Raw genomic sequence first — 12790 nt, 5'->3', positions numbered from 1 at the left:
GCCCAACGTACTCCCTAAATCATAATGTATCACTCTCATAACCATGTTGATATAGTAGTGATACAACTACACACTTTTAATGATCCCTGGAAGTTAAATAGTTCCTGGTGGATCATTCTCTACTTTCAATTCCTCTCTTGCAGTCTATCCATGGCCAATAGTGGGAAGACAACAGTCTTAACAAAGAAAACAAAAGCATACGCCTATAATATGGCACATTAGTTTAAACCAACATAAACTCCATCTCTAAATATCACATGAAAGTTATACACACGGCTCGTTATCTTAGGTTGTTAACCAACATGTTGTAAAGTTGGAAAGAGAAGAAAGCCAAGCGGCAAATCATCTTGGATAAATATTTTAATATGTGTCTTTGAAAGAAAAACTTGTTCATCCTTCATTCCTCCTATCTCAATATTAAGATTCAGAAGTTATCATTTATCATGTTGATGAATGACTAGGCTGCTATAGCCAAAATATCGTTTTCAAGTTGTAGGAAGTGGCTGGAAACACTGGGAAATTTGACTTAATTCCGAGCTATATGATTAAACACAAGTTTGATTTTAAACATTTTGAGTATGATAGGATAAAAAGCACAATGGGACCTTGTATTACTTTCATTTACTAATGTTAATTAAGACAGTAATATGTATAATGATATATGTCAAATTATATACTTTATGAGGCGTTTTGTCAATTTTTTTCTGACAAACTGTTATAAGCCACTGAAATCTTTACATCTGTTTGGATGAGAACAAATTTGTCCGATAAATTTGTCTGACAAAACGCTTCATGAAATGCCCCTCAGACCTAAATCTAAAAAGATCTAAATTAGATCCTAGATCTAAATTGTCATCACAATGGTTCATGATTTGTTGGTACTGTTTTTATTTTTTTTTTCTTTGCTATGGGGAGACATGAAGATAGTAAACCTTCAAGAGTGCTCTTTCCATTTATTCGCTAAAGTTCTTATTTCACTTTTGATTGCTTTGAAGTGCTTAACTAATTTCTATCAATCGGATAGCTGAAGTTTTGTCATTCCTTTCTATCTCTTTCTTCCCAGGTTAGATTGGTGTCGTAGCCGAGTTTCGGAGACCTATCGAGACTTCCGGGTCTTAAACAGAGCTTTGTACACTTGGATGCTCGTATCTGTAAACCTTGGTCTTTTGGGGCTTACTGCACATCTTATCTGGAACTACATGGTCCTAAGTCAATCGCTCTCGAGCCACGAATTTCGAAAAGTAATCGTTGTGGATCTCTTGATTATTTCCGAAAAATGTCAGGTCTTGTTTCTCCCTGTGGTGGCTCTGCACAGTTTCACAGACCTAAACTACATTTGGGAGGAGTTCCGACGTGCGTTGTCAAGACATCGTCGCCAGGACAACGAGTTCTTCTGGGATGGAATTCTACGTCACGTGGACACTCTGAGCTACGAAGATTTTCGGAAGTCTGTAGACTTCAAGAGTTTTCTCACGCTGAGCTCTCTTTATCTTGGTGTTCAGATTGGATGGCAGAATTGGAACTATCATAATGTCGTTGATCCTTCTTCCACGAAGCTCACTCCGATGTAACCTGTAACATGAATCTCTCCTACTTGGACTAGCTGAAGGATGACCCGCGAGGGCCATTTTATGCGACGAATATGACACAAAAGTTAATATCTATACGAAGGAGATGCTACACCCCCCCCCCCCACAAAAAAAACAACAACAAACAAACAAACAAATCCCACAAAACTTCCTCCAGGGAGGTAATCCATGGGTACCTGTTCCAGGCTGTTAGAGGCCTTGTCAGAAAGAGGAAAGAATGGGTTTTATAAATATTCCCCATGAGCCTGCACATCCATATAAGCGTAGATAAGAATGACTAGCTTTGTAATGCAGGAAACGCCAAATACTTGCTTTACTTTGGCATTGGTGAAAAGCCATGTGCTTGTGGCATTTTCTTGGGTCGCACAGTTTTGAACTAGGTGCGAAAGTTGTCATCATTTGCAAAACTGGTAGCTTTCGGACTATTTTTTCGTACACTGGTCATGTATTAAGCACTGCAGCTGGACTAGACAAAAACAAAACCGTAAGTGAGTTATATTGGATATTATACATGGCCTTATGCTAGGCCTAACCGTAACCCTAACGCTAACCCTATATCTATATACACCTAAACCTAAACCTCACCCACACCCTAACCCTAACCCTAACCCTAACCCTAACCCTGACCCTAACCCTAACCCTAACTCTAATCCTAAGCTTGACCCAAAGCTATCCGTTGTCTCCTGCATGGAGTGCCTGTCATTATGATTACCTATGCATTTCCACGTGGGTTTCCATTAACTATACGCACAGCGTATTAACAGCGTCTGGTCGGGCTAGGTTTACATATGAATCAAAAGGGGCATTTTGGACAACCCAGGTTTCTTCACAGATAAACGCACTGGATAAGAATTGAATAATATATACGTAGACCTCACGTTTATAATCCAGAGCAGGTATTGTATATCCCTCATATGGTACGGTGCACACAAGTTTATACTTCGGCGCGAAGCATTTATAGCCCAGGAGATCAATGAGTTCGAATTCATTACGAAAGGAGCTTTATTCTTGTCATGGTGTTTTTCCAGCTAAACTAAAACACCATATTGATCGCTGATATCAAATTGTTACCCTCTCTGTCTCTTCCTGATTTTCTCGTGTTCTTTCTCCTCATTCAGGTCTGCAGTGTTTTTCCACCAATCTTATTTCCTCTTCTCTAATCATTTCATTCTCTTCACCTCAGATCTAAAGATTAATGGTTTCTACCTCTCAAATGATTATACTCACTATACGGCTAATAACTCCGACATTTTGCATCAATGGTGGCATTTTTGTTTTGTAAATTTGTTTTCCGTGTCTAATGTCCGTTTGCTTTACTGTTTCATGTCATGATATCGAAGTAATTAGCGATCATCGTCATAACGATTGCTTTTGTGTGTTATTATGCTTCCTCTTGGTTTTCATAATTTATATTTGTCTTTGATTATTACTCTTAATCATATATTATGTATAGCCATTAGATATCAAGAGAGAGATGATGACGGCTTTAAAAGAATTATATGTATTTTGTATCATTTATACAGGCGTCTGGCTTTAAAGTTTATCGAAATGTGAACGAAAAGAGAAGAGTTACGTATCACTATACTTCCATACCATAAACAAATTTCTTAAAGTATACAGCATTGGCATTCTGAGCCCCGATTGTTAGCACAGGGCGTATTATAGGCCTTACAGCCTTGGTGTGGTTACTCTGAAATAGATTTTCAGGACTTTTTAGCTCTGCAGGTTACTTTGCAGTCGAATCGTGTACCTAGTTTGTCTTGCTTTACTATTTTTTTTTGCATCAAAGATCATGACAAAGGTAAGCATTAGTCATCATAATAGGGGGTCTGACACGCTTTAACCATGCTAACTCTCTGTATTGACAGTTTAGTTGCACACTGCTGTAGAAATGTTATACAAGGTCAAAACAAGAGCCATTGATACATGTGCATTCAAGTATGTAAACTTCCTAGCTTGGCCACATTCTTTGAAGTGTTTTAAGTTATTTGATTGTTATCTTAATAATGTTTAAAGATACTATAAAGACATTTTTAGCTTCAAAAAGCATTTGAAAATCATTTCTTTATTGGTTGTTATGTTGTTTGGTTCTGTGTGCTAATCACAGTCTTTAATATTTTTATTCCTTTAGGTTCCTTCACGTGCGCCACGCACTGTTTGTGATATTATATTGTATATGAGATTGACATCGCTGTAGTTGCGAGTTTTTTTTTTTTCTAGTCTGAGTAGCTTTCCCGCTTTTGTTGCAAACACTTAATTTGTATGACTGTATGTGACTTCATTCATGTGCACTCCTCGTAAATAGTCCACTTACAAACCTGACATGGCTGTTGCTGAGCCAACAGTGCAAAGAAATTGTATGTAATATCTTTTCCTTTGCATACCCTAATGTAAATCTTATATAACCAGCGTATCCACAAATGTGCATCTGAAAATGTCAGAAATACGTTAAAGTGAGCAAAATATTAACTTTTGAAATACATGTAACATGTCAAGATATTGTTCAAAAATTACGGAACGTAGATGGAAGGATTTCCTGAGAGCACACATGCTCCATCATGGTTTTCTAGTTGACATCATGAAGGAGCGAGAAGATGTGAAAGGATATGGCCTGCATGTGCAAAAAAAAAAAAAAAAAAAAAAACGAAAAGTACCGTGTCTAGTCTGTAAAGTACAGTATACTCTCGAATCGGGTAAAACTGAATATAAATTATTTCAAGCAAAATAAACGACGCTAGTATTAGCGTAGCTCTAATGCCAAGAGACTGCCGCGTTCTTCCTCCACTATCTCGATTTGCCTCACTGCAGCAATTTGCTAACGATTTTGCTAAGAATTCGTTCTGAGGACTATTCACGTATATACCTGTTTAGCATGATTGCCGTAATGGAAATATAAAGTATAGATCCAGTTGTCAAAACAAAGTGACGCTACAATGTCTAAATTCAATCACGTTTCAAAAGATGCCTTGGTCGGAATTCTATTAAAGACTATTAGAAGAACGTCAGAGATTTCTAGTATGCCTAATGGTTTCTCTTGGAGTTGGATGGCCCAACAGCACTACTGTTAAGCATAGATGGTCCACTAGACACCATTATAAATAATTTCGTGAAAACCTATATTAGACTAATAGACACTAACAAGACCAGTAGAATCCATACAGAAAAGACTCCATCAAAACCTATTTGACTCGTAGAAAACATTTCATTAAAACGGTTAGTTTGTTTTTCCAAAGTCGGTTATTCCAAAGATTTATTATTCCAAATCTTCGTTCGTTATTACGAAGGTTCATTCATCCAAATATTGAATAAGGTTCGTTATTCCAAAGGTTCGTTATTTGAAAACTTTTTTGGGGGGGAGGGGGCGGGAGGGTCAGACCATCGAACTTTATCAATAAAGAACATTTCCCGCTGGAAAGAACATAGTGTCCAACAGTATGAAACTCAATGTGAAACACAGTGTTACCATATTGTGAAGTCTCGGCACTGTTAAATTCGAGCGTTTCAGCAATGTGAACACATAATGAATCATTAGGCCTACTTCATAGTGTGAAATAGAACAATGCTATGTAAACTCTCTGTGAAAAAAAAAAACACAACACGCTAACACACACACACACACCACCACCACCACCACCACCGTGTGAAATCGAGCGTTTTCACATAGTCGACTATGGGAACACATTGTGAACACACTGTGAGACACTAAGTTCTTTCCAGCACGGTTATATCATTTTAGGACAGTCACTAACATTCTGCGGAAAAATGAACGTTTGGAATAGCGCCACATTGTTCGGATTAAGGCACACTTCTTCATTAGACCCTTTAATGTCAATGGCGGCATACATTACAAACACATGTCGATCTGTATATTTTATTTTGCAACTACGCAATATTCACATTATCAGGAAATCCTTGTCAAACAAAGTTGCAGCCTCTGTTATTCATTCGTATGTTTTGTCTCGTATTGATTATGGAAATGCATTACTGTTCAAGGCGTCATCTTATACCAACTGGCCAAACTACAGCGTGCTAAGAACTCTGCTGCTCGGGTCCTCAGTGGAAAATCTTGCTTCTCCAGCATTACCCCAGTATCCAAGAGGATAGAGTTTAGAATTCCTCTTCATACATGGAAAGCAGTACATTCTTCAGCTCCAAAATATTTGCGAAACCTTGTTTCAGAATACGTGCATGGCAGAAGTCTCCGTTCATGTAATAGTAAACAATTAACAGTTAAAAGAACAATCTCGACTCTCTGAGAAAAAGCCTTTGTTTCTGCAGCCCCATCTCTCTGGAACGCTCTTCCACTGAGAATCCGATCAGCAGAAACCATTGAAATATTTAAAAGCTTCTGAAGTCATATGTTCGCATCTTGTTTTGGTTGAATATTCATTGAATTGCTCATCGGGTATATATTTCTATCTCTTTCTTGTTCTTCTTCAACTTTCTTACGTACAACTATGATTATAATGTATTTTCTCTTTATGATTATGTCCCTCTGCATCTCAGAATAGGCTACTAGATCGATGGCGCATTACAAATGCTGTACTTGTTATTAGCATTAACGGACATCAAAGTACACGGAATTTGTGTGTTAGTACCATATTACATTTCGGAGTAAACCTTTGGCATAATTAACATCACCCAATTTGGGCACAGAAATCCATCAAAAGCCATTGAACACCACAGAATCCTGTAAACAGATACTTCATCAAGACTTATTTGACCATTAGTAACCAACATGAACTACAGAACCGGAAGGGTGCAGCGAATTAGAAACTAATTTGCATGTTTTGTGAGAAATTTCATCATTGGCTTATGTCCAGTTTTTGCCATATCCATGACAAAGGAAAGAAATAATATATTACCAGGTGATATGTAAATGAGTGTAACTCAGGAACATGTATGTTATGATTGCAGCCATTGATTTTAGCAAAGTCTGTATGCTACGTTATTCTTCTATACGGTGATGACAGATAGTTTAAATTGCTCCTACATATATGGTAAATTAGTTCTTAACTTAAAGGGCTACTTGTGAAAATCTAACCGAATAAATAAATGAATACATGCATACATAAATAGACAGGTAAATGATATTGTAATTTGAATAGATCCCCTTGGATTTCACTTTGAGTTTCTTATGGTTTGTCAGAAATTTCTGTGGATTCATTATTCAAGATTTCTTTTGGGGTTCACGCTTCATTGCATATTCTTTAGATTCACTGGAATGTCCCAGTGGGCTAATATAAATGCACATATAAAGGGAGTGGGTTATTCATTTTCGGATAAACGAACCTTATTAATAACGATTCTTCGAAGTACTGACACAAATGGTTGAACTAAGGGAACCCAATACCATTTTCTGATTAACAAACATCGAAGGGGATGATCACACAGACGCCAAGACATTTCGCCAACCTCCAGCGAACCAAAAGTTTCTGGCGACCATCATAGCTGACCGACCAGCTGGCGACTGGTTGCCGGCCATTAGCAAACCATTTAACTACCAGCAGGCTGGAGAGTGGTTAACGAATTTTTTTTGCAAACAACAATAACAACACAATGATAAAGAATAAGCGACTGCTCTCAGGAAGGTTTGCAAGTGGTTGGTATCTGATCGGCAAATTGTTGGCGACTTGTTGAAGACCACTAGAACAGTAGAAATTGACCTCCAATTAGTTACTGATTTTCGCTTGGGTCTCGGCAACACTACTATACCGGAATATAATGTGTAGACACGTGCTCTTAGACGCTCTAGCAAAAAGAAAATAAAAGCTTTAGCAGTATTTATTATGCATCATATATATAAAGAGACTTGAGCTTTCGATCCTGGTAGAATCTTCGTCAGAGGCAGAAAGACAAACAAGTAACTTTAATCTGGACGGCAACAACTTGGAAAATGGTCGGTGATTAGTAGTTACTTGGTCAGCAACCAGTGTTTTCGATAGTAGAAGGTACCGAGTATGGGCAACTATAAGCCTACTACTGTCCGAAAATGACGTGCATTATAATTCCTCATATAAATTATAAAGCAGATCCTTGTCGTTTCATACATTTCTGCTGCGCGCCAATTTACGATTTCCGTGAGTAAACCAAACAATGCCCGTTTAAGTAGGCCTACCATAAATGGCGACATGAAAGTGCTAATGATCGGTCTCTGTACTTCGCTAATGACCTGTGTCATAAGCAAAAGTACGTGTCAGGCAAAATAAGTGCCTGGTTATTTTTTTCCACACAATAGTTACGTTCAGACGGTAGCCCTTAACCTCGAGGTAAGGGAAACCTCGAGGTTAGAGCTTGTAGTTAGGGACCGTGAAGACGCACTCGTAGTTAGCAAACCTCGAGGTTTGTTCGATGTTTCGAGCCACGAGAAATTTTATGGTTAGCGCTCTAACCGAGAGCCGCGGGGGGTCCCCACTCGTAGTTAAGCACCGTGTGGACACAAAAAACAACGAACTCGAAGTTAAGAGTGACTTCGCCGTGAACTCCAGCCCCCACAATTTCCCTCTGCTTCCGGGGCAACCTCCCAAACGTAAATACATCACAAATACACTACACGTGCGCGTGAGGTGAAAAACCTATGATGCACATCACACAATTGTCACAACAACATCATCTTTTCTTCCCATGATCTCTGAAACTGAACACGTCGAACTCGCTACTGTATTCTATTTTCTTCTCCGACGCTAAAAAAATGTTTTCGACGAATATCTTCATACAGGCATAAAGTCATCAGTGCAGTGCTATCTTGCATACCATGACAGAGGAAGCTGGTGCAACTGGTGGGAAAAAGAGTATCGGTAAGCGAGTCCGACAGGGTTGGACTAAAGAAGAAATAGACGCCTTGTTAGCAGTGTGGGCTGAAACTTCCGGTTTTGTGGTTTTAACATCGAGTGGGACCCACTCGTAGTTAAGGGGGGCAGAAGCTTAACCTCGAGGTTTCGTAACCTCGAGGTTATAAGATTCGTCGTGTGGACACACGTCGTAGTTAGGGGGCAAGAGCTAAACCTCGAGGTTAGGGCCTGCCGTCTGAACGTAACTATTGATAAGGTAATCATGATGACATTTGTAAATCTGATCACGCGTTTTTGAGCTTTGCCCGAGGTGAGATTTGGACGCGAAATCTGGCGAGTGCCAGGGCTTCATTCTATCTATTTATTGATTTATTTATTACTTCCGCCAAGGGAGGAGATCATGTTTTCTTCGGCGTTTGTTTGTTTGTTTATCCTTGTGCAAAAAACTCAAAAAGTCATGAACGAATTTGGATGAAACCTGTACGAAAGGTTGAAAAATACACAAGTAACAGACTAATGGTATCGATCCGGCATTTTTTGTGGATTTTTTAAAGGATTTTCGATATTTTGGCAGGTAGGCCCTATAAACTTTAAAGTTCAAGCTGCGCATTTGAGGTTTTCATATGCGCACTATAAGTGCGTGCTCTAGTTTCTGCTTTTGAAAGTTTGAAAGTTTATTGACTCACTTGGGGTATGCGAGTTCAAAAGCAACATAATACTGATACAAACATGATAACATACACAGACATAATATTTACAGAAACGTTACAAGCACCGCCTGGGTATACTAAATATTCCAATAAGAAAACCTCAATTATAAGTATGCATTTATGCTAGGTTTAAACTTAAAATGTGTCAGAAATTGTACATTGTCTTCTTATCTTATTCAAACTAATCCCAACTTGTGTTGAAGACATTTTTTTATATTTTAATTTGGCTTATAATAAAATTGTGACCTAGTGTAGTAACCATGTCAGGAGGCATTTTGCCCGTATATGTAAAAACGTGATACAACAGTCCAATAACAAAAGGAATAAGTGGTAGCCATAGGCATAGGTACAGGAATGAGGACCTTAGGAGTAGGTTAGGTTAATTCGTAAAGTTGTAACTGAAGATGCCCACAGCTTCATTAGATTTTGTGATGATATACTCATTAATCTGTCTCGACTTAAAAACGACGTCAAAATGACGTCCATTTTCTTTGGTTATTTTCGTCGAAAAAGATATGCAAAAATTTATTCTGACGTGGCATTTTGTTATCAAAGTAGTGATTTAAACGTCATTAAGACGTCTTTGTATGACCACCTAGACGTCAGACAGACGTCACAAATCTGACGTCTTTTGACGTCCTCTATTTGAGCAAAAATATGACTTTTGACGCCATTATAAGACGTATAAATGACGTACATTTTCTTCGTTTAAAAAGACATATCATGACGCCTTTCTGACATCTATTATGACGTCTTTTTTACGTCTTCCGTTTGAGCAATCAGTTACGACGTCTTTCCGACGACAGCGCTGACGTGAAATAGACGTCATTCTGACGTGTCTCTGCTATGAGGGGAGCTGCTTGGCGGATGTTCGCGCTCTAAGAGTGTTTCTCTAGTTTGTATATTTTATGCTTGGTTCCTCTTTTGGAGTTTACAAAGATGTGCTCAAGTGCAAAGTTTCGAATCATCTTAATGTGAACATCGACAAGCCCAATTACTCACATCTGCCTGCATGTACAATCTAGAAAGAGTCCCACAATATCACTGCGCTTTGGTTCGGTAGCTCGATGCTGTTCAATATTTGATGTTCTCTCCACAGTGAATAACTTTAAACAGATCAGAATCCGATTAAATAGATGCAATGGCTGGCAAACGTCTCATTCTTATCAAGCACAGTTTCCAACTGCTCGGGATCTACATAGGTAAGATTACCAACCGAAATGCTCGCTGCTACTCGTGTTTGATGACAGAAAAAAGAGATACGTCTTCATCGGAGGAGAATGGAGACAGCACCACATGGCGTCATCAGCAGCGAGTTCTAGAACCTGATAATCCTGATGTGCTGATCTTACATAACGTGCAAATCAGTGCTGGTGTTCCCAGTAACATATCCGACGACAAATCTATGTCGCTGGCAGAAGGGCAGAGAGGACTGTGCGCTGTCGGCAACAGTCTGATGGAGGAGGAGAATACGCCGTTGCGAGGCGCATTTTCCGACCAGCAAAGGCAGGAATCGCTGGGCCGACGAATCTTGTCCACTCATTGTGAATTCGAGATGGCGGATATAAGCTCGATCGGGGAGTCCAATGACGAAAATGCTGGGACGCGATCGCAAGGGGAAGACAACCTCTTGAGAGAAAGAGCGAGCGCTCGAAATTTTAGCAGATCTATAACTGATTGTGCCGTCTGCCAGAGTCTTCAGTGGGACGGAGATGCCAAACCCATGCACCAAGATGGGGAAGAAGGTACAATTCATTTTCAGAATGATTGTTGAAATAGCGAGCCATTTTCATTTTCCCAATAACATTGGCTTTTTCATTTCTGGATTTGGAAAAAAAAAATTTCGAATTAACGAATCTCTTTCCATTTTTGGACCATAGAACTATCGTTATAGCGAGCTGTAGCCGGTAGCAGTGTGTATTGGCGTATGATTGATGGAATTAATAGCAATGGTATAGAAATTGAAACAATTGGTGATTGCTGCAATGTAATGGTAGCACTTATAGCAATTAGATACGTGACTGACATGATTAGCAAGTATCCCTGATGAGGACAATGCGTTCTCATCCATCGTCATCAATATCAACTTCATCTTGAATCTGAAGAGAATATGTCGATATTTGTATCGAAGCCTAAAATAGCGTGGAAAGCAGATGTTTTCATTTATTGGCCTGGCCGTATTTATGTTCCACAAAGAGGAAGTTTTCGTCTCTGCTGAGACAAAACTAGCAGACTGCTGAGATAAACCTGGCAAACTGACAGACAATACTGATAAACTGCTGAGAAAAAAGAGCGGCAGACATGCTGAGACAATCTGGAAGACTGCTGAGATAAACCTTAGACAAACCTGGCAGACTGTGTTGAGACAAAACTGGCAGTCTGCTGAGACACACCTCTGTGTGTGTGTGTGTGTACGTGTGTGTACGTGTGTATGTGTGTTTGTACTTGCGTGTACGTGTTTTCAAATGTATCATTTTTCATGTTCATATATTACGATGATTGCATGATGAACAAGACCTACACAAGAATGTATACAGGTGTGTGTATTGTCTGTAATAATCGTTAAGTGTAAAAACTACATCCTGTGTATACGTTAATGTGGAAGTATATAGGCCTATTTTGGATTTTTACCTCTTGCCTGCAGCTGATATTTTTATAATATACATATACACATTGTACGAGCAGGGCTCCACACTAACTTTTATTTTTGGTGGCCCACAGGCAAATATCCGACCTTTTTTGGTGGCCCGACGTGCGTTTTTGGTGGCCCCGGGCCACCGGGCCACCGTTAGTGTCGAGCCCTGCATATAGTGATGAATTTTGATAACTAAGATTCAGCTTTAATCATTGGTAGAATCTGGTCCAAATCGGCGCTCCTGTGGTGTCATCCTGTCCTCCGTTGCTATGGCAATACTCATGACCGTGGCCTCCCTAGTGACAGCCCACTGGATCTGGGACCTATTCGGGAAAGATAATCAAGTCATGCTGATGACATCGTTTCTAACTTACTGGAGTATGCTGTGTGCCCCATCAGCGTTCTGCCTGCACGCCCATCTTGTGTCTTACGTAGTGGGTAGGTTGTGTTCGAAGCTTCTTGGTTGTAATATCCCCTCGTGTATTCAATTCTCACTTTAAATAGATTATGACAACGAAGAAAAGATAATAATTCGCACGATGCCAACTGGGTAGTATATAGGAGATTCCGACCTTAGGCCTTCCTCAGCTTTATAGTCTGTTTATACACGCGTAGAATAGCAGTCTTGAACATAACAATTCCATGTACACATATTTATGTAGTATGTATGTATGTGGGAATATATATATATATATATATATATATATATATATGAATATCATATATATATACAATAAAAACTACTGAACCAAATTTCATGATTTTGGTATCATAGTATTTTGCGGAAAATGCTCTTTCTAATGATTTTCATTTCATTTCATTTCATTTCATATATCCTGATGTAACATCATATATATGTTCATATAACAATTCCACACCATACAAACACAACATAAAAGCAATTCGTTCAGTTTGTGGGGGGATCATAGACCGTTTGGTCTTTCTATATCCCAAGTATTACAAATAAGATAGTTATTGATAATACAAAAACAAGAAAACTATACTATACATATGATAAAAGATATATAACTAGACCGCAAGGTACTGAAAATCCATATATATATA

The sequence above is a fragment of the Diadema antillarum genome, unplaced genomic scaffold (genome assembly GCF_040938485.1).
Source record: "Diadema antillarum isolate AM-2024a unplaced genomic scaffold, OU_Dant_1.0 seq00000156_RagTag, whole genome shotgun sequence".
In the NCBI taxonomy this organism is placed as follows: Eukaryota; Metazoa; Echinodermata; class Echinoidea; order Diadematoida; family Diadematidae; genus Diadema; species Diadema antillarum.
Note: the sequence above shows the minus strand (reverse complement) of the source record.